Here is a 23,011-nt window from a genome sequence, read left to right on the forward strand (position 1 = left end):
GTCCAGGGATGTTCCTGCTCACAGGGGCCTGACTCTTACCCATCAGGGACCGCTGGTCTTCAGGGAGCCCTGTTTTGGATGCTGGGGACCCCTCCCCCAAAGGGTTGCCCAGCAGACCTGCACCGGGGAGCATGGCTCTCTGCAGTGTGTGCGCTGCTGACACAAGGCCACCTGTAGCCCAGGTTCTATCTAAACGCACTTTAGATGCGGGAGTGAGGGTGCTTCTGGCCACCCTCCTGTTCCCTTTCAGGGACCTCTCCCACTTGGCCCCTCCCTCAACCGGCCTCAGTCAGTGCCACCCACAGGGTCTCAGCACATGTGGCTCCCAGGGGCGGCATCGAAGACACACAGTAGCTGTTCTGGGCGAGAGGCGAGGCAGGGGCGGGCAGACTCCTTGCTTCTGAGCTTAGGTTTCAGTGGGTGGAAGCTGAATACATGGAAGCTGTTTTGATGGCTTCTGTGATTATTCGCAGCGTCAGCATTTCCCGCTGCACCCACGGCACAGCCGCTCACCCATTGACATTGTCCTGGGCAGGGGGCAAGGACGGGGAGCTTAGGGACAGAGGGAAGCCCCCGTCACCCTTTATTGCTTTAATGCTTTGCCCCCACATTCTCTTTCTTACTGATAGTTTATTTCTCCCTTTTTGATATTTTATTTCTTTCTTGCTGATATTTTATTTTATTTATTTCTTACTGATTTTTTATTTCTTACTGATATTCTATTTCTTTCTTGCTGATATTTTACTTTATTTCTTACTGACATTTTATTTCTTACTGACATTTTCTTTCTTTCTTTCTTACTGGTATTTTAAAGAAGCCAGTTTGAGCCCCACCCTTACATCCCTAATGAGGAACTTTCACCTCTTTTTCCCAGTAAATGACATAGTCCTCTGTGAACTCTTGCTGAACTGATTTTATGAGCAAACTGTTCTCATTCGTTGAGAACTGGCAAGGCGACCCAAATGGGGCCAGTGTGGGCAGGTGAGGCTGCCGCGGCAGGTGACAGCTTTCAGGGCTCTGGCCCGAGGCCGGCGCCGCCTCTGCTGACGTGTGCTGACTGGGCTGGCTGTTTACTACATTGCTTTTAACAGCTTCACTTCCAGTAAACCTGAGAGCACGCCCCGCCACCCTCATTTACAGCACCCGGCGTATCACAGGGCAGCATGTGGGCCAAGAAAGGGAGAGTCTTGGAAAGGTGAGGCTAGCTGGCAGCTGGGCACATCCCCTGATGTGAAGAAAGAGTCTGGGTAAACCAGATGGCCGCCTCGGCGCTGCCCAGGGACACGCTGCAGGCTGCTCCTTGGAAGTGGATGTGAGCAGAATTTCTTCTTGAGAAAATCTAAGTCATCAAGGGAGTTGGTCTGGGAAGAGGAGCTGGTCTCAGGGTGGCTGGCTGCCAGAGTGATGTGGACAAGTCATTTCTCCTCCTTGAGCCTCAGTTTCCCTCCCTGTATGATCGGGGTGTTCAGTTATGATTTCTTAGTGGGAGGCAGCACAGCACGGTGTAGGCACGGAGCTCCTGGTTCCAGTCCTTCGTCTTCCCGGCCGCGGGCCAGTGGGAGAGGCCTGACCTTGTGAAGACCCGGTCTCCCCCTGTGGTCTCTGGGCTGCTTTGAGGGTTTTGTGCGATGAAGCTCACGTCACTCTTAGCAGAGCGGCAGGGGCCTGGGGGGTGCTCCATACAGGAGCTCTTATCAATGTCAGCTCCACCAGGGAGCGCTCATGGGGGCTTCGTGGACGGGGAGCGCTGAGCCACGGTCCGTGGAACATCCCCTCACCTGCGACCCAGTGAAAGGCCACAGACTCCCTTCATTCAGGTGGAAGTTACCAAAATCTCCATCCCCATTTCACTGAGGTTCCTAAACATGGTCACTTCTTATTTGAAACCATTTCCCAGAGGCAAAGGTCAAGCTGTCCATTTGGGGTGAAAGATAAAAAAAGATAACAACTTCCTCTACTCGGTACTGTAGCCTTGACAGAGCCTGTTCAAGTGTATGATCTCAGTGGGGCCTCCCGACAGCCGGTGAGGACGGAGGGCAGCTGCAGGTGAGGACACGGAGCCCAGAGATTGTCCAAGGCAGCATGAGCGACAAGGATGAGGGAAACTGAGGCCCAGAGGTTGTCCAAGGCGCATGAGCGACAAGGGCCCGGGAGAGGACGAGAAATCACACCCTCTGGCTGCAAATCTCGGGTCTGCCCAGGGCAAACAGCGTGGCGGCTGGCTCCTTAGATCTGGAAATAACACCGAGAGGCCCTGCTTGTCTTTCCATCTCTGCACGTGGCGGGCTGGCTGCTGGAGCGGCGGTGACCCCACACGGTCTAGATGTGCTGTCGGGTGTGTGCGCCCCGTGCAGGGGACAGGCTCCCTGCTGGGGCGGCCTGGACACGTGTCCTCCTCCAGAAAGGGCCTCCCCAGCCTGGCGAAAGGGACCTGCTTCACGAGTCAGCGCTGCACCCCCTCCCGGCCTCGCTGGGTGAGCCCTTGACAGGACAGGGAGTCCGTGTGGAAGCCCGCACCGCAGTCCTCCCAGGGGGCGGGGCGAGGTCCCAGCCAGCGACGCGAGGGATTCGCTTGGCGACTAGAGGCGCTTGTGATGAGCGGATGGACCTTTAAAACAATACGAACAGTGAGTTTTCTTTTTGTTTTTCTTTTTTGTTAGTCCTCATCTGAGGATTTTTCTATTGATTTTTAGAGAAAGTGGAATGGAGGGAGATGGGGAAAGAGAGAGAGAAACATCGATGAGAGAGAGAGACACATCGACTGGTTGCCTCTCACTCCAGGGCGGGGTATTAAACCTGCAACCCAGGTACGTGCCCTTGACTGAGAATCGAACCTGCGACCCTTCAGTCTGTGGGCCAACGCTCTAACCACTGAGAAGCACTGCCCAGGGGGCGACCGCGAGTTTTAACTGGAAACCGCCAAGCGAAAGAGGATGGGGCAGAGACCACGTGAGAGGGTTGTGGGGGGCGTGGAGGGCTTTGCGAACGAGCCTCCACTCGCTCTCCTGCAGACACAGGGCCCTGGGAGGGAGAGGCCGCCGGCAAGTCCCGTCAGGCTGCAGGCCCTTCCCGGACGCGCTGGCACCCTGGAATAGCCACTCCTCCGTGCCCACACGTAGGCAGCTTATCTCGGGTCTTGTTGGAGCTTAGAAATCCTTTAATCTCCCAGGATCGTCTTTAAAGGATCAGCCTCTATTTTTATTCTTGGCTGGAGAGGTGAATCAGGGACTCGCTGACTCCCGGCACTTGTGGAGGCCTGTCCCCGAGCGAGCGCCGAATTCCTTGCAGCTTCCAGCAGGTTAAGGACGGAGCTGAGGCTGAAATGCAAACGCCAGCAAGACGGGGCCTGCTCTTCCCACGGAATTCGAAACATATAGGCAACCAGCAAATACCGCCGAAGACAAACATCGAGGGTGGTGTGGACTCCAGGAGCTTTCTGGCGCCCCCCACCCCCAATTCCGTGTGTGGAATGCAGGCCCATGGCAGCCGGCAGGGGGTTGTCTGCATTGATAAGCCTGATGCCTATAATTTTCCCAAACTAATGTATTTGTGGCTGTGGCTGCATGCATGGAACTTTCTAGGCTTGGTGAAAGCTCGAGGACCTTTGTTTTTTTCCTACATGTGGTCACCGCAGTAGGTTACACCCAGACCCTCTCTGGGGATGTGGGGTCCCAGAGGATGCGGGTGTTCTGTTGAGCCAGTGGGTCCTTTAGATGCTTATCGGAAGCCATTCTGGGCCCGTAGAAGTGGGATTTATGTTGTTCTGGATGCCATAGTCTGGGGACCAGGTGGTTACCAGGAACCAGCAGGACTTGGTGGGAGAGGGAAATGGGGGGCCAGGGCTGCTTCCCAAGTGGCTTCCCCTACATTTGCTGTCACAGGCTTTGTCCAGACCACCCAACGCGCTGATGGAGTCTTTGGTGTTAACACAGGACTCCAGTCTCCCTGGTGGAGGGTTGGGTAGGTGGAGGAAAGAGCTGAGGAGAGAAATGCTCACAGTGGCCATTATAGTCATTCCTTAAGGTCCTTAAAGGAGCAGAGGAAATACTTTCTCGTTTGATCAGTATTGAGTGAGCACCTGCTATGTGACAGGGAGGGTCTTTGGTGCTTTAAGAGACGTCAATGCCAAGGGGCACTTACACCATAGCAAAGGGAGCTAGAAGGATAAAAAACAACACCCAACATATAAATTAGATGATGTTATAACAAATAGTAAATGTAATACAATACAGTCATCCTATATAATAAAAGGCCAGCAACCATAAACGTAATGACCGGAATGAGCGCTCGCCCAGTTGCCATGAGGTGCATTGACCACCACTCGGTCTCTCCCCTCTGCCCAAGCCTGCAGGTTCTGATTGCAGCATGGCGAATGGGGGAACCACAGCGAACCGAGTGGCGGTGGGGCGGGACTGGTGAGCGGGCGGAAGATGGCCCTGATCGCAGGCTAGGCCTAGGGACCCTACCCACGCACGATTTCGTGCGCTGGGCCTCTAGTAAAGATAATGAAACAAGCAAATGTCAGCTTGTTGAAGGGGTTGAGTGCACTGGAAAGAAAGGCCACAGAACAGGGAGGAGGGCAGAGAACTTGCCAGAGGGTGGAAAGATTGCAACTTTAAACAGGGAGAGTCAGGGTTGGGCCCACTAAGAGGAGGGCCTTCATGCAAAGGCCTGCAGGGGGTGAAGGCATTGGTCATGGGGGCATCTGGGGAAGCGTGTTCAGGCAGATGGAGGGGCTACTGCAAAGGTCCTGAGGCAGGAACACCAGGCCTGTTCCAGAACAGCAGGGAGGCCAGTGTGGTTGGACCTGGAGGGAGGGGACAGAAATGGTGGCTGGGGTGGAGGAACGGGGCCAGACCACTTAGGGTGCTAGGGAGAAAGAGAAAAATCAAGAATGGCCCCTGGCCTGCTGAGCACATTGGTGCTCGATTCGTTTAATCCCCGATGGGATTCTTCGGGTGGGGGAGGGGGGATGTACATCATGACACGCGTGCCCAACTCCAAAGGGGTCACACTGCTCCGCTCTGAAGAACACCACTGTTTCACGGGGCATCAGTTCTGAGGGGCAAGAAGGCAGCTGTCTACACGTCTTGCTCCTCACAGGTGTTAGGGCAGGGGAAGGGTTGAAAACCAATGTTGTAAACACATTGACATCAACACCTATTATCGCCTAATATGTGCAAACTCTCCAATAAGTCTATTCTTTATTTTATTACTTATATTCCAACTAGGTATCTGATATGAAGTGCACTGGACAAGGAGGGACAATTTTTTAAAGGCTCTAAAGGGGTATATCTGAGTGAAGGAACTAAGTATCTCGGTAGAGTTTTCCACGTGCTCATTTCAGATCACATAACCAATGTACACTTCATGCTTTGTGGATGGGGCCAGACTCTAAGGAGTGGTGACTATCTGATGGGTCAATACCTTAGTTAATGTGGTTTTATTCCTCAGGAGGTGAGATTTCTGCCAGTTTAAACGTCAGATAAAACACTCTCTGTGGCTTCATCTGGTGTCTCTAATAGTCTTTCTTGCACAGTAATTATGCTTTTGGATTTTAAATTCCCCTCTTTTGATTATTTGCAAGCTGCTGTAGAGGTTCATGATGTGTGGTGGATTTTAATTCCTCTGAAGCCCTGGTTTGAGACTCAGCTCCTGCAGGGACGGCACCCAGAGGTGGTTCCAGCTTCCACCCAACATCTGGCCTGACTGTGGCTTCATCGTCCAGTGCTTGCTCCTGAACTTCTCATATGACTGAATGAGCACTTTTTGGCGATGTGGTGTTCTAAGGTGATATGAACAAATACTATGGACTGAATGTTAGTGTCTCCCCAAAATTCATATGTTGAGGCCCTAACCCCCAATGTGATGGTCTGAGGAGGTGGAGCCTTTGGGAGGTGATTAGGGTTAGATGAGGTCAGGAGGATGGGGCCCCCATGATGGGATTAGTGTCCTTATAAGAAAAGTAGGAGATGTCAGAGCTTCCTTTCTCCCCCATCTGAGAATACAGCAGGAAGATGGCCATCTGTGATCCAGAAGCAAACCCTCACCAACAACTGCATCTGCAGGCACCTTGGTCTTGGATTTCAGCCTCCGGAGAAATAAATGTCCATTGTTTAAGCCGCTTAGATATTTTGTCATAGCAGCTTGAGCTACAATAACACAACTGAGGCTTTTTGTAGTCGTTGTGATGCAAACGCACAAATGTCAGTTAGCTACCATTTCTATTTTTTCTTTTCTGAACATTTAAAAAATGAATTACATGCAAATGAATTAAATACAATAAAACGCATAGCTCTTCAGCGTTTAGTTCAGTAAGTTTGAACAATTATGCACCTGTGTAATCATTACCTCCGTCAAGACCAGAGCTTATCCATCACCAGAACATTTCTTTCTGCCCCTTCCCAGTTAATTATCGGCCCACCCACACAACCTTGGAGGCAGCAGATCTCCAGGAGGCAACTCTCACCATAGATTAGCTTGGTCTGTTCTAGAGTTTCAAATCCATAGATTCTTCTTTGTGTGTGTGACCTCTGTCACTCCATGTGATGTTTGGAGATAATTACTAGTACATGTTGTTGAGCCTATGAGCAATCTCTCCCTTTTTATTGCTGAGTAGTAGTCCATGTATGGACATACCACAATTTGTGAATCCACCCTCTAGTGGATGGGCATGTATTTTTTTGACTATTGTGTATATTTTGTCTGTAAAAATTCTTGCATATGTCTTTCTGTTGACATGTTTCATTTCTGTTGGGTAATACCTGGAACTGGAATTGTTGAGTCATAGAAGAGACACATACTTAATGTGGAAGGAGCTGCCAGACAGATCCCTAATGTGGTGGTACCACTTCACTCTCTCCGATGGAGCGATGCGTAATAGTTCCAGTTGCTCTGCATCTTGCCAGCATTTGGTGTTGTCAATCGTTTTTTATTTTAGCTACTGGGGTGGGTGTGAAATGGCATCTCACCGTTGCTTTAATTTTCACTTCTCTGATGACAAATGCCATTGAGCAACTTTTCATGTGCTTTCTGGCCTTCATGTATCTCCTTTGGTGAAATGTCTATTCAAGTATTTTGCCCATGTTTAAAATTAAGTTATTTGGTTTTTCATGTTGATTTGTAGGAGTTCTATTTATTTTTGTACTTGTCTCTTCTCCCTTTTACTCCCTAAATTCCTTGAGATATTTTGTCAGTTCTGTCTACAGAGCCCGCCACAATTCTATGTATTAGCAGGTACTTAATAAATACTTATTGGATTATCAGCAAGGATTAGGTTCTGTTTGTACAGTAGCATTACGTGTTGATTTTAGTAAAAGAATTCAGTCAAGGTTATGTGTTTCATCTTTTCTAATGGCAGCATATATTGTTTTTCAGTTATTAAATTTGACATTACTCTTTCCTAGTATGTCCATCTTTTACAAATATTCAGGCTATTTTCAAATGTTTTAGGCCAATCTGGCATATACCAGTTGAGCTTGGAAACTATAGTAAACTGTACAGTTAGCTTTTTACAAGACTAAGGAAGATCTGAAGATTTCATGATAGGTGGTCTCTTCTAGACATTAAAATATTTATAGTCTTAAAAAAATAGAACATTGTGTACTATCCTCTTATGTTTGTCTCCTCTTCTGAAGTTCATGAGACATTTCTTAGCAAGAGCCAGAGCCTAAGGGGCAGAAAGAAGAAATATAAATACTTCTATTTGAAGATAAAGATGGCGAGCATCGACAAAGGGAATATCTGAGGCTTTTAAAATCTTGTCTCCCTTCCAGTTTTGTCAGCCAAAGCATTATAAACTTATGTTCTGCTTTGAAAGAACACCTGCAATGATGTCATCTTCATATTCTTACATTAGCTTCTAGGCAGTCCGGCCAGCTCAGGGGAGCCAGAGAAATATTTCTATGTTTGTCCACTTGAACATTGTCCCAGACTCTTTGCTCTTGGGTATTAACCCATGTTTTAGCAACACTCTCATGCCCAGGGTGATTCAGAGAATCATAAACTTGAATCTTGAAAATAATATGTAGCCAATAAATGTATTACTTTTCAGTTGCTTGGATTTAAATTCAAATGAATTCAATAAGTTAATTTTTTTTTCTGACCTCAAAAGTAATAATTGCTTGTAGAAATATAGCATGAAAGTATACAGAAATTGAAAATGGTCTAATAATCCATCTCACAAAAATAATAAGTATTAAAACCTCTTAGGTTTACTTGCAGTCATTTCTGTTTTGGGGACTAATATATAATTTCTGTTCTATGAAAAAAGAATCATGTGAATATATTCTATGAATTCTGCTTTTTGTTTATTCCATGTTGCTTTTTCCAGAATGATTTTCACACATCATTACAGATTTTTAATGACTGTATAACATTCCATTATGTGCCGTTCCTCCTTATATTTGTGTGTTTATCAGTCAAGTTTTGTGGTTTACCTCATGTTGCTAATAAAAATTTAATGTTTTCTGCCCAGGGGAATATATTTTCTATTTGCTTCCTATTGGTTTATGAAGAAGCTATTGACTGTTGTACATTTAGCATTTTTTTAAAAAACCTGGCCATGGTGCTAAGCTTTTTTGTAAATTCTGAGTGTTTCAGAGTTGATTCCCTTAAGTGTTTCGGTTATCTACTCATATTGTTGGTATATAATACATTTTCGTCCCCTCTGTCCCAATGGTTATAGATTGTATTTCTCTTTCAGATCCTATTACATGAGTCACATCTTCTTAAGCAACAGGAAGCAGTAATACTGGAGGCAAACACACCTGCCCTGATTCTGATGTTCCCTCAGTGTTTTAACGGGAATGCCTCGGTGTTTCGCTGTTAAGTAAGATGTTTATGTGCTTATTACGTGAAAGGAGTATCCTCTAGTTTTCCCTAAGGATTATTTTATTTTGGGACTATATTTTAGGTGTTATTTAATGCCCTTTAAACTATTATTAAAAGTGGGGGCTGCTGACATAAAGTATGATGATGTCAGATTTGCTAATATTGAACCCTTTTGGAGTTCCAAGGTAAGATTAGTTTTCCTGGATCAGCTAGAAAATCCTTTTGAGATACTATTTATTTTGCAGCTACTTTATTTAGGATTTTAAAATTATATCCAAGTGAGGTTTAGGTGTAGTTTTCTTTATTTTGTATTTTCGTTGCTAGGTGCTGAAATCAGGATTAATATAGCTTCATGGAATAGATTGTGTCGCTTTCCCTCCTTTTCCAGGCTTTGGGATAGTTGGTATAACCTAATTGTTAAAAGTTTGGTCATAAGCATGGGAAAAGATGCTTAGCATCATTAGTGAGTCAAGAAATGTCAATCAAAACTATAATTCAGTACACTTCATACCCACAGGAAAGGCTAACATTTTTTTTGTAAAAAAAGACAGAAAATGATAAATTTTGGCAAGAATGTGGAGAAATTGGAACCCTTGTTCATAGTTGGTAGCATTTTTAAATTCTTCAAAGCAGAGATAGAAAATAAACATATGCACAAACGAAGGAAGGTAAGAATGACTGTGAACTTTTCGTCAGAAATTATGCAGGCCCTAAGGAGCAAAATATTAAAGGGAGATAAATTGATGATAGATAGATAAATTGATAGATAGATAGATAGATGATAGATAGATAGCAGGCAAATCTTGTCAACCTATAATTCTATTCAGGGAAATGAATCCTTTGAAAAATGGAAAGAAAATCTTTTCAGACAAACACAAGCTGCAAGAATTCACTTGCAGGAGATCTGCTCTACAATAAATAGAAGCCAAGTTCTTTAAATCACAGGAATGTGAAACCTGTGATGACATGAAAGTTCGGGTGTATACAGAGAAATGGAGAGTGCCAAAAATTGGTAAATATATGGTAAATATTAACTTACTGCCTCATTAAAAAGTCCTTTGGAAGGTAACTGAATATCAAAGCCAAATGTAAACATGTATTGTGGGGTTAAAATTATGTGAGAAATAAAATGTGACAACAGCAAAATAGCACCAGCAACAGGGAGGAAAGAGAAATGTAATGTTCTAAGAATTGTCCATTATACATGAAGTGGCATGATATGGACGGTGGTAAGTTAACGTTGAATATTACAAACCTTAATCACTTTCAAAATAAGGAAACTAAAAGTATAGCTTGTCATTAGCCAATAGTGTCGATAAATAGAAAAGTAAAAAAATATATACATATACATTTAATCCAAAGGAAAGCAGGAAAAGAGGAAAGAGGAAATAAGGAAGGGTTAGGGCAAGTAGAAAAACGTGATAGGTTTAAGTTCACCCATATTAAAAATTTTAACATGTGTAATAGTGCACACTCCAATTAAAAGACAGAGCTTCTAAAATAAAAAAGACAGACAAAGGTATGTGTGATCTACTAAAAACCCTACTTTAAAGGCGATGACAAAGGCATGTAACAGATGGAATAGACACCCCATGCACACTATAAGCAAAATAAAGTCAGAGCGGCTTTATTAACATGAGAGAAAACAGACTTCAGGAGAGGAATTATTAACAGAGACAGAGATTATAAGGTGGCAGAGGTCAATACACCAAAAAAATTAACAGTCCTGAATGTGTACATACACAGTAAATGAAGCAAAACTGTCAGTCCTGAAAGACGAGGCAAATTAACAATTTTAGTTGAAAATTTTAGCACTTCTCTCTTAATTTACAAAACAAGCCAACAGAAACTCAGTAAGGATAATACTATTCATCAGCTTGGCCTAATTGACGCAAAAATATCTACCCGACGCCCGCAGAGCAGCCATTTCTTTCAAGTGACCGAGGAACATACACCCAGATCGGCCAGGTGCCGAGTCACACAATAAGCCTTGACAAATATAAAAAGTCTGAAATCATACAAAATTTATGCTTTGCCCAACAGCAGAATTTAACAGAAAAACAACAGAAGAATATCTGAAAAAAAATCTCCAAATATTAAAAAATTAAACCATATGCTTCTAAATAACATGTGTGTCGAAGAAGAAATCATAAGGGGGGTTAAGAATATTTTTAACTAAAGAATAAAAACACAACCTGGCCACATTTGTGGGTATAGCTTAAAAAAATGATCCACACTTAAACTTAAAATGCCGGGGCGGGTGGTGGGGGGCAGAGGGAGCAAACGAAACCAAAAAAAAAATAAGAAGGAAGTAATAAACATAAAAGTGGAAATCAATGGAATAAAAAACAAACAAAAAATAACGTGAATGAAATCCATAGCTGGCTCATTGGAAAACAATTTTAAATGAAATCAATAAATCTCTTACTAGACCTATTCAGAAAAACAGGGAGAAGTTACCAATTACCACATCAGGAGCCAAACAGAAGCATTACTACAGATCCTATAGGCTCTGCAAGGATAATAAGGAGACATGATAAGCACTGTTACTCTAATTACTTCGACAATGTAAAAGAAACAAATTCTTCTTCATAATATTCCTTTGGTTGCATAAAAGAATGTCCTTATTCTTAGGCGATACATGCAGACATATTAACAGAGCAAATCACTTTCAAAGGGTTCAGCAAAATCTTAATTGGTGACTCTAAGCCATGGGTCTACCCATGTTCATTGCGTTCTTTTACCTTTTCTGCATATTGGAGCGTTGTCATAATACAAAGTTGGAATAAACACAAATCAAGACACACTCTGGTTATTAGGGAGGCTCTGACTCCAGGTTTCTCATTTGAAACAGGTCAGTGATGAAAAGAACAGTGTCATGACCTTTCCCCCCAGAGGGCAGGGTCATGGCCTTCCCTCTGAGTCAGGATGTCGCTTCTGGGTGATGCTGCTGAGCTGGGAGCTCCTCGGAGATGAACACAGGGAGGAAGGACCGAGATCTCTGGGGGCCAGTCTTGCCCCTTTCACCAGCAGCAAGGAAGGGGCAATAAAAAAAAAAAATCGAGTAAACTCGAGATGTGCAGGTCCTAACGACTCATAAAATGCCCCCGGCAGTCAGCATAGACTTTGCTTTATAAACAGAGGCTTGGCCTGCTCAGCTCTTCCCAGAGGTTGGAAAAAAAGAGAGGCCTTGACTCACACAGACATGAAACCTTTGACCTAATTGGATACTAATTACTCATAACAGCTTTGTTTACTCATTCGGCTCTTAAACCGGGCGTCCATAAGGCAGCAGAATTGCTGCTGGCAACAAGACACAGAGAGATTTATTGATTCAGCCCAGATGTCCTTCATTTATTCAACCCCGCTGTCCTTTTTTTTCCAGAAAAGTGGTTGCTAATTGCATAAGAATAAATAATACACGGGTCGATAAACCTAGGGATTTATCTACAGAACAGCTTTCCTGCATTCTTACGGAGCTGTGGAGTTAGAATCTCGGGTAACATTGGAAGTCAGAGGAACTGGCCATCTGAAGCCACGCTGGGCGGGACCGGCGGGATTTCCCGTGTTGGGATGTATCTCTGTGACAAGAGTCTCTGTAAAGGAAACAAATGGCTGTGTGTTTACTGATTGTGATGAAGTGCCAGGGAAGGAGGCCTGGTAATGCTGGCTTCCTTTTGGCCTTGGGTCCTGGCTGATGGCTGGGCTTCTAACCACCCTCTGTGCTGTGTGGAGACTTGAGGGGGAGTGATAGGTAGCCATCGCATCAGAACTTCTCTGCAAGATGTAATTGGCCCTCTGACTACTTATCTTCCTACGACCCATTTGCTCACCAAATGGAGCATCTCCACTGTTCGATGCTATTACTGCCGCTAGGTAGAGAGGTAAAAATAGACAAAATGAATTGCGGTGTTTATGCAGCTCACGTCACGGTTGATTTGGTAAAATCAAAATTCTTTCAATAAAGAACAAAGCATGTGAGGGAGACTTTGGGTTCAGAAAAGCTTTGCAGCCGCTTGCTGGAGAGCCTGAGGGATGAGCCCTGGGACCCACCTCTAGACCTCGAGGTTTCCTCCATCGTGGGCAGGAACTTGACCAGATTTCCAACGGCAGCCCTTCCCGCCCACACTTCCTGAGAGAAGATCTTCCTATGGTCCCGGGCAGAAGAGCGTGGGCTTTGGAGGAAGGCCTGGTGGGTGGGTCCATCATTAAATCTCTGATCTGGCTCAAGTCCTCTAACCACGCTGAGCTTCCGTTTCCTTGCTGCAAAATGAGATAAGAATGCTCCAAGAAAGTACCATCGACCAGGGAACCCCCATCGCCCCTGGCACGCCATCAGACCTCCCTCAGGAAGGTATGAGTGAAAAAAGGTTTCGTAATGCAAAAACCACGATCATTTCACCAGCGAAGCAACCAAGACGTGGGGCAATTTCCCCTCAATCGGATGATCAGTCCGTGCGCAACCTAAAACGCGAGAGGACGGGAAAGGCCTCCTGACTGGTTCCATCCCTTTTGACCACCTTCAGTCTGGAAGACAGGAAGAGTCCCTGCAAATGAAAAACATTCCTGGCACATACATGTTCACTGTCAGTTTTTGGAAAATGTGTCCATAGACAACCAGGGACATTTTTCACGCAGCCTCGCCCGGTCCCCAGAGGCTCAGCAGGAGGCACAGAGGGACACTGGGCTTGGGGCTGCTGGACAGCACCCTGCCTGGGGCTGTGGACAGCTCTCCTGGTCCCCTGTCAGGGCCAAGGCTCCCTGTGACAACTGTGTGTCATGCCCTCGGGGCCTTGAGGTAGAAACACGTTTCCCAGGTGGGTCTGCACTCCCCACCGCGGGAGCAGAGGGGTGCACAGAAGTGGAGCCTGGGGGACAGAGCTCCGCCCCGCCCTTGAACACCTTTCTGAGCATAAGCTAGGGTTGGAGGAGTGGGGAGTGCACTTCCCCACCTCTCTGTCCTGCTGGACCAGTGGCAGAGCCCAGCAAACAATGAGATTTATTCTGCCTGGTCTTCGCCACATTACACCCAGGGGCCCACTGTGAACTCATTGTCACTGGTCAAGTTCATGATGAATTTTGTGTCAAGCCCAGGACATTCCCAGAAGGTCGCTTTTAAAATAAATATCTAAGAGAAGGGGTTTACTTTTTCAGGGTTGTTTGTCTAGTTACCTCTGTTTCCTTAAAAGTCAGAGGAATAGGAATGAGACGTGCATGCATTTTTCACCAACACGGCTCCCTGTGCCTGTTTGTCTCTTGCAGGAAGTGAGTTGATATAACAGGGCATTCACTTCGCCCAGGAGAGAAGGAAAATGCCTCTTTTATCTCCAGCCTATTCTTCATGAATCTTCGTAGAGGAGGTAATGGCTGCCTAATTTTCTCATCCCATTCAGAGTCCAGGGGTGGGTGGAGATGTGATTTCAGCTCAAAGATCCCACCTGATGCCTGAAATGAGGTATTCGGCAGGCGTGGGCACAGAATTGCCCGTGAACGTCAATCTGACAATTATTCCAGTCTGTCAGATTTCATTCACCCTCACCTGGGATTCAGACCTGAAATTTCATCGGCAGTGGGAACCGGAGAGAAGGTTCCAATGTGAAACCGGCTCAGCCCCACGTTGGCCCTCGTGGCAACTAACGCTAGAGTTGCCCGGTGCGCGTTTGCCAGGGTTGGCGGCCCATGCTGGTGTGGGTGACATGGCAGAGAAGGGGCGCTTGGGATGACAGGAGCTCGGGGGGGGGGAGGGGCTGTTGAATCAGGGGGCTTTCCTGGCATCGTTAATAACTTCTGGGAGCCCAAGGGTGGGGGTTCCAATCGGGACCAGCACCTGCCTCTTCCCTCCTGGCTGTGTGAGGCTGATGAGCGAGCCAGGAGGAGGGCTGGGCAGTGGGGGCCTTGTGCAGGCAGCCCCCGGGGAAGGCCTCAGTCCCGGGAAGCTCAGGGGAGACCGGGCTGCAGGGCTGGGGTTGGAAGAACCCTGGGTCAGGGATCCAGACGGCGCCTGGTGTCATTGTTAGGGACAGAGACGCCTGATTCTGGTCTCTGGTGGCCTTCTCCTTCCCCTGGGGGTCAGCCCCTCCCAGAAGCCTCCCCTGGAGGGAGGCTCCCCTGCACCCAGCGGAGCTCAACGCCCCAGCCCTGCCCTGCTCCCCGGAGGAGCCGAGGAGGGCCTGGCAGGTCAGTGGTCACGGCTGAGCCTTCACCTCGTGGTCTCTGCTGCGTCCGTGGGGGATGTTTGGAAGAGGCTTCACAGCGAGGGTGTCCACGCAAGGACGGTGGCTGACTCCCGAGGGAGAAGCCCCGCAAACTTGCAGACGCGGAAACGCCACCCTCTGATGCCTGTTGGGGAGGAGCCAGGTGTGGGCAGCTGACTCCGTGAGCCGTCTCACCATGCGGCCTTCTGGATGCTGTTCTCTGCACAGAGCGTTCCGCTGAGCACAGGCGTGCTGTCGCAGACTTGTTTTGGAATATAGCCAGTAAGATTCCGTCACATGCAAGTGGCAGAAACTCAGCTCAAACTGGCTTAGGCCTCAAAGGGGACGGACGCAGTGGTGGAGGTCCTCCCTGAGACTGGGCGGTGAGGCTTCAGGAACAGGGCGATCCAGGGCCCAGCTGTGCGGATTCTGTTTCTCAGTGTCTGTGGGCTCGACTGCTTTCTCTGTGACGGCTCAGTTCTCAAACAGGAGACCTTCCAAGGGGACGGGATGGCCATCGGCGCCCCAGGATGACAGGGTTCTTAGTGCTGGTGATTTCAGGAGACAAGGCTCCTTTGTTTTGGTGTCTGTTCATCTGTGAAAGGGGCTGGGCGGGGTGGGGGGTGGGGCGGTCATGCCTGCCCCTGTGCTGAGAGGTGGGAGGTCATTGCCAGGTGGAGGGGGCAGTTCCCGGCCGGCCTCGGGTTTCACTCCCGGGTGGGGAGCCCGGCCCCCCAGGTGGGATGTGCTCTCGGCCACCTGGTGAGCTGGGGGAGGAATAACTGAGAGCGGGGGAGGGTGGGGAAAAGCCGCTAAAAGCCCCTCCACGCTGACAACCGCTCAGCTCTGAAAGCTTGAAATGCTCCCAAAGTAATGAACAATCAAAGGCTTGGCGGCCCCCCTGCACCCAGCTCAGGTGGGTTTGACATTTAAAGTGTTCCGCCCACAGCTTTCCTGTGCGAGAGGCGTGCGTGTCTCTGAACTTCACATTCAGGCAAATGAAGAGAGGGCCGGGCCGACTCCGCCTCCGGACGCTGTCACTCAGCGCTGGCCTCCGGGAGGGAAGGGAGCAGGGGCAGGAGGCAGACTGCTCTGCTCCAACCGCCTCTGAGGGCTCCCACCTCCCGTGAGGGGTGAGTCCTCCTGTCCTCACCCCTGCTGCCCCCAAGAAGTGACTCCTCACGGTCCACAAATGAGCCTGGGGGGGGGGGGGGGCTGCGTCTGAACTTACACTAGCGTCCAACTAAAACGTAGCCTTGTCTTCGGTTGTTGAATGGAGGCGACAGAGGTAGCAGGGTGGGCAGCACCGGCTCCATCACCGGTCCAGGTCGCAGGCACCCTGCCACGTGGCTGCTGTGCGGCCTCTCGGAATGCCACTTCTCGTCGCTGCTTCGAGACTGCAGTCGCTCTGAGACCTGCCTCCGGCCTACTGCCCGACAGAGAAGCCGCACGGCACTTTCCCACAACCATCGCTCCATGTGCATGTCCACGCAATTGGTTTCCTTTTACATTTTCCATTATGCATGCAAGCTAGGATTCTGGCCCGGCCGGCGTGGCTCAGTGGTTGAGTGTCAACCTGTGAACCAGGAGGTCATGGTTCGATTCCCGGTCAGGGCACATGCCCAGGTTTCGGGCTTGATCCCCAGTGTGGGGTGTGCAGGAAGCAGCCAATCAGTGATTCTCTCTCATCATTGATGTTTCTCTCTCTCTCTCCCTCTCTGAAATAAATAAATATATATATATTAAAAAAAACCCACAAACCCCCCCACTAGGATTCCGAAAAGGGGTCTATAGCGTCCCCGGCTCTTCCCATAGGGCAGCTTGGGCTGTGAGTTGTACACATGCTGTGAAGGGCATCCCACCACCGCACCGTGAGGCAGGGGTTAAAATCCCCCCATTCAGCAGATGGAACGACTGAAGCTCGCAGAGCGGATAAACTCCGCAAGGACACGAGGCCAGTACGGACAGAGTTGGAATTCAAATCCAGAAAACCTGACGGGAGCCTCCATCCGCCTCGGCTCAGAGGGGGAACTTGTGCGATGGTCCATCGAGGGACAGGTGTCAGACCCGCTCCTGAGGCAGCGCCTCCCCCCAGAGAAGCGTGTGGACAGAGCAGACAGCCTCCAAGGCGCCCTGGAGAGGGAGGGATGGACACTCCGCCCAGGGGCCACTGCTTGCTCCACACGCTCCTTGGAAAGTCTTTCGCTAACGTTAGTCTCTGCGATGGCTCCGCGATTATTTCACTTACCCTTTGATGACCGATTTCAGGTACGTCTCCACGTCTAAAGGAGTGTCGGCCATCGTGGTTCCGTACAGAGGAGCGCGGAGTCTGGCTGGTAGGACAGTGCCCGTCTGGGATCACAGGGAGGTGATATTCTCCCCCCGGCTCGCTCTCCATCAGCGTTGCTGACGGAAAATGAGCTGTTCTGAGGGTTTTTACTTTTCAAACTGGAAAAGCTCAGCTCACAGGTAAAGATGGAGGAGCTGGCAGCGAGTAAACAAATAGCTGATGGCTCAGAGAGGATTTAAGTCCAAAATGGGTCCAGAAATCAGAGAGATTTCTCCTTGAAGTCTGATTCATCCTGGGGAAGGGTCCATTTCCCTGCCCTCCTCCCTATCCTCCTCTCTCCTTCCCTGCTTTCCATCTCTCCCCCTAGCCACCCAGCAGGTCCCCGTCCCCGACCCTGAATTACGCATTAGCAGGGTTTACTGGAGGTGGTTGACTGAATGCTGCATGGAAGTGGAAACCAACCAGAGAGAGTCAAGTGTTCAGCTCACCTTGATTTTTCATGAAAATCCCTGAGCACAGCCCTCTTCTGTGCAACTTAGGGCATCTTTACAAATGCTCTGGGTCAGCGAGGAGGCCCACCATCTCCGAGTGCTCGGCACCCACAAAGTGCTCCCTCTGCGGGGCGTCAGGGGGATGCTGGGCAGAGCACCTGGACTTCGGTGGCGGAGAGGAGGTAAGTAAGGAAAAGGAGGAAAAACTGGGGAGAGGGAGGGGCAGGAGGAGGCAGGAAGGGCGGGTGGCAAATAGAGAGTAAATGTGGGCAAAGGGGAAAGGGAAGGGGCAGAGGCCAGCGCCGCCCCAGGTGAGTTTCAGACCCTGCTCTGGCCTCTTGGGCTCTGGGAATCGGATCTTCTGCTTCTCAGCTGGAGACTGGAGACCTCACACCCGCCTCGGAGAATGGGTGGGAGGGCCGTCCCCTCTAGTGTAGACACGGGACGGGGCTGGCCTCGGCGGGCGCCCAGTCAATGGGTGCTGTGGGCCTGATGGCCCTGTCACCACCAGCTGCTGCTCACCTGGGCTTCAAGGAGAGATCTTTGTCAGGACTTCAGAGGCCCCCGGGCTGACATTGAACTTACACCCGATGCTCCACCTGCTCTTCACTCTGAGCCCACCAGGGGCGCCCTGGAGAAGGTGCCACAGCCCCACCCGCAGGCGCTGCAGCCAGGGAAGGTCTGGTGGTGCCATGGAAAGGTTCATCACCGCCTCCCCAGCCCCACTTCTTGGCTGATCAGTCATAAAGCATCTTAATACCAGGCCACATCCGTTCCCCAATCACAGGTGAGTCCCGGATTACAGAGCCCCCTGCCTTGGTCCCCAGCCCACGCTGCACTGCGGCATCCATCCTGAGCAGTGGCCGAGGGAAGACCCCGCCCCCGTCCTCACCCCCCACTTGACTGCCCAGTCACAGTCAGCATCCCTGTGAGAGTGAAAGACCTCCTGGCCCGGGGTCCCTGGACAACCCAGCTGCCAGGCAGCACTCTCTCCCCGACACAGGCAGCCCAGGCCCTGCCATCTGTTGGCCCCGGTCCCCGCATGCTGGGCGCCCTGGCACCTCAGCTGGTTCCTGTACGTGCTCAGACCAGTGACAGTGACTAGGGTGCCGAGGGAGCCAGGATTTCCACACCGTCTTGCCTCCTGTTCCTGGGCTCCCGGCAACGCCGTGGGGTTCACGTTTCACTGCAGCAAGTCCTTACACAATACGCCCAGCCCCCTCTGTCCCTGGCTCTGTCTTCCCGGCATCTTCGCTGGCACAGCCTGGAGACCATAAATAACACGTCCCTTTTCCAAACAAACTCGGGTAAACTCCGCGTGGCCCCTGAAAACAGGCCCGTGCGCCTGCCCCTCCCCTGATTCCACGCTGGCTGGATGTGTGTGTGTGTGTGTGTGTGAGTGTGTGTGTGTGTGTGAGTGTGTGTGTGTGTGTGTGTGTGTGTGTGTGTGTGTGTGTGGAAAGAGAGAGAGAGAAAGAGAGAGAGAGCCTTTCCCACAAGCTCAGGAGAGAAGGCCCAGGGTCCCCCAGACCAGGGCTGGGCAGAAGGTCTTTCAGACTCACACGGGTGCTGACCTGTGATTGGGGAACGGCTGTGGCCTGGTATTAAGATGCTTCATGACGCCGATGAGCCCAGAAGGGGGGCTGGGGAGGCGGTGATGACCCCTCCCATCGGGACTCTGACCTCGATGGCGCCACCAGACAGGGTGACCCGGAGACTCGCAGGAAGACCCGCCCAGGACATCGCAGGGTGTCCCGTATGGACCGGGAAAGCGCCGTGCCAGCCCAGCCCTGCCCGTCTCTGCTGCTCCTGGGAAGACAGCGTCCTCCTGGTCGCGCGTCCCCTTCTGCTTGGCCCAGGAAGCTGGGGGAGATGGGGACTCAGTGCTGTGAGCTCTTAAAGCCCCACGACCTGCACATCGCATCCCAATCTCTTCCTCCCCGTCTCAGTTCTCATTGTCGGGACCACTCGGGCACTGGAGTTTCCAGCTTCCAGTGTGGTGCCCGCACTGCTGTGGCCTCCTCAACTGGGTGTGGACTGGGGTCCAGGGGAGCAACACGCTCGCCCCTCCGTCCTGCCCAGCCAGGGGCTCCCAGTGCCTCGTGATGGAGCGGTGTCCCAGAGGAAACCCTGTCCGGTCCCTCCAGGAGGAGACTAGAATGCGCGCTCCGGTCCAGGGCTCTCTGTCCCACGCACCCAGGCCTCCTGAAGTCGCTGCGAAGCGCCGTGGGCAGTTAAAATGGTGCGAACGAGGCAGTAAAGCCACACGCACTGTGGGTCGAAATGAGTCAAGCCTGGGGGTCATTCTCCACACTCTTTCAGGCCCTTTCCGGGCCTGCTCTCCCTGGGCCTCTGGGGGGCAGTCCCCTGCTCGGAGTAACTGAGGGCAGGAGGACAGAGGGGGGACCACCGGCCCCGCACTGGGCTCAGAGGACCCCACGGCCCTCCTCCCCCCAGGCCCAGGCTCCCGATTGCTGGCATCTGGGCCCGGCCTGGTCCCTCCCGCATGCCTGTCCCGTGGGAGATGCGCGGGCTCAGTGTCTCCCCCGGCCCCGTCCTGAGCGGCCTCTGGTGGGATCCTGTCGGACGCATCAGCAGCTCTGCTCAGTGTGTGCGTGACTCAGGGGCCTTCTCTCTGCGCAAGGGACATGCTCACCGCTTTGTCTCCAAGGGCAGTGATGGCGAACCTGTGACACGCGTGTCAGAGGTGACACGCGAACTCATTTTTTGGTTGATTTTTCTTTGTTAAATGGATTTAAATATATAAAATAAATATCAAAAATATAAGTCTTTGTTTTACTATGGTTGCAAATATCAAAAAATGTCTATATGTGACACGGCACCAGAGTTAAGTTAGGGTTTTTCAAAATGCTGACATGCCGAGCTCAAAAGGTTCGCCATCACTGTCTTAGTGACTTATGTAAAACATCTATTCCAGTTGGCAACAGTTTTTACATTTTCTTCAAACAACTAGGACGACCGTGTGTGTGTGTGTGTGTGTGTGTGTGTGAAAGAGAGAATGAGAGTGAGTGTGTGTGTGTGTGTGTGTGTGTGTGTGAATTTGCCATCAAGAGAAAGCTTTTCTATTTGACGGCATAAAATTTAGAAATGCTAAGCAATAAGCAGTATCTCAGATAAAAAACAATAAGATAAAACTATAAAGTGAAATAAGCCAGTCAATGAAGGAAAAATACCACATGATCTCACTCATTCATGGATAATAGAGACCATTATAAACTTTTGAACAATAATAGATACAGAGGCAGAGCTTCCTCAAACAGATTGTCAAACTGCAGCGGAAAGGCCGGGGAGGGTTGGGGGGCAGGAGGTAGGGGGGTAAGAGATCAACTAAAGGACTTGTATGCATGCATATAAGCATAACCAGTGGACATAAGGCATTGGGGCATAGGGGAGGCTAGGGGACTGTCTAGGGCGGGGGGATAAAATGGACACATATGTAATACCCTTTGTAATACTTTAAGCAATAAATTAAAAAACAACAACTATAAAGCAGGAAAGAAATCTAAAGATTTCTAATCTATGAATTTAGGGCTAACCTATCCTATGATTTTTAGGACTAAACTATGAATTTAGGACTAAAGCAACACAAATATTACGTAGTGTGAATGGAGTGTTGTCCTGTTTAAGTGTTTTGTTTTGTTTGCATTGTTTTTAAAACCAACCAAACATTATTTAGGTGCATATTAAGTTACTTCTATAGATGCGTAATAATAGCCATAGCAAACAATCATGGCCATTGTTTAAATGTCCTTGTCAAACTCAGAGGACGGTTTAGGTCATGGTGGTCATTTAAATAAAAATACAACACGTCTAGTCTGTGATTCTAAAGGGTCTCCTGGGGGATTTTGTGTCCATGAGCATTATATTAACGGGTCTATATTTGCATGCACTACTGTGAAGCTGCAAAGCTGTGTCTGCTAAGCGTGGTTGTGGCATGAATGCAGTGAGAGCCAAACCGGAGAGAGGTCAGTCAGAGTCACTGGAGCAGAAACACAGGCCGGGTTGTGCCTGGTGGTGGGTGCTCAGGACCCAGCTGCCAGGGATGCTGAGTCACACCTGCAGGTGACCCTGGATTCCTGAGCTCTCCCCGCAGGACCCTCCTCCTTCCTGGGAGACCCATGACCCAGGGGAGGGCCTGGCGCTGCAGGGCCTCTGTGGGTGGCAGGGGAGCAGCAGGAGCAGCAGGGCCACCTGGGGACGGCTGGGACTTGGACTTGACCTCGGCCAGCCTTTGCCTGTGGATCATTTTCTCTCCTCAGGTCCTGGAACTTCCTCTCCGTGACCTGGGCTGCCCTCAGCTCCTCTCTGCTGGCCAGGGCTCATTGTCATCGTAGAAGGTGCTTCTTCTCAGCTGCTCCTTCCTGTCTCGGGCATCTCCCTGTGCACGTCCAGAACCCGACTCACGGAGTTCCTGCTTCTCCAGACGTTGAAGTTTCTCCTCCATCTCGAAGCCGCCATTTCCGCCTCAAACAGTTGTTTCTGAAGTTGAGTCACAGGATCTCCATGTGCATCCGGCAGGCGTGGGAGCTCCAGCTGCAGCCCTGGGACCTCATCGCTCAGGTGTGACTTTCCACGCGGCAAAGATGCTTCCTCGGTTCGCGGATTCCTTCCTGCGGCCGGCTCTTCCTTCATTCGCTTTTGCTCCCACATTGCCTGGTTGTTTCTTGATTTTCCTCGTGGGCACTTTGACGGCCCTCAGTGATGCCAGCATCATGAGGGACACCCTGGAGAGCAACTTCCGACCCATGGAGAGTGGATCCCCACACCCTGCTCCCCTCTTTGGTGGGAATTCCAAGTCCCCATCACCCACGTGACCCTTCGTGCCTTTGACGGCTCCTGCCTTCGTTTCTCCTCCTGCTCCTGGGTTTTCTGCTTCCATCCCGTCACTTCTCCTTGGCGCAGCTCTGTACTCTCTGGATAATGAGTGCTTTGGTCAAATCGCCCACTGGGTTCTTCCGAGGTTGTTCCCCGTCAATCCCCGATGCGTCCGAGACGGGGTGTCCATCGGTCACGTGGGGACGTGGAGGAGGTTGGCTTTTGCGCCGTTTTCAGGTGGTCATCCGCGTCCCGATGGCAACCTTGGCAACCTGCTCAGGTGCGTGTTCAATGCCCACAAGTACAAGGTCTGTAACAGGAGAGGCCCGGCCTCCGCCCCAGGTGACCTGAGGGCGCCCTCGGCTTCT

General features: G+C 50.0%; 1 long non-coding RNA gene across 2 annotated transcripts; it reads left to right on the top strand.

Moving 5' to 3' along the window:
- Positions 1-371: 371 nt before the first annotated feature.
- LOC118676991 lies at positions 372-18,590 on the top strand. Of its 2 annotated transcripts, XR_004974291.1 has the most exons (5): positions 372-2,627; positions 5,588-5,790; positions 8,705-8,830; positions 14,095-14,192; positions 17,295-18,590. It is a non-coding gene; the product is annotated as an uncharacterized LOC118676991 (long non-coding RNA). The 2 variants fall into 2 exon arrangements; XR_004974290.1 differs by lacking the exons at positions 8,705-8,830; positions 14,095-14,192; positions 17,295-18,590 and having other exon boundaries at positions 1,111-2,627; positions 5,588-8,473.
- The last annotated feature ends 4,421 nt before the right edge of the window (positions 18,591-23,011 follow it).

This window comes from Myotis myotis, unplaced genomic scaffold (assembly GCF_014108235.1).
Source record: "Myotis myotis isolate mMyoMyo1 unplaced genomic scaffold, mMyoMyo1.p scaffold_m19_p_2, whole genome shotgun sequence".
NCBI classification, from domain to species: domain Eukaryota; kingdom Metazoa; phylum Chordata; class Mammalia; order Chiroptera; family Vespertilionidae; genus Myotis; species Myotis myotis.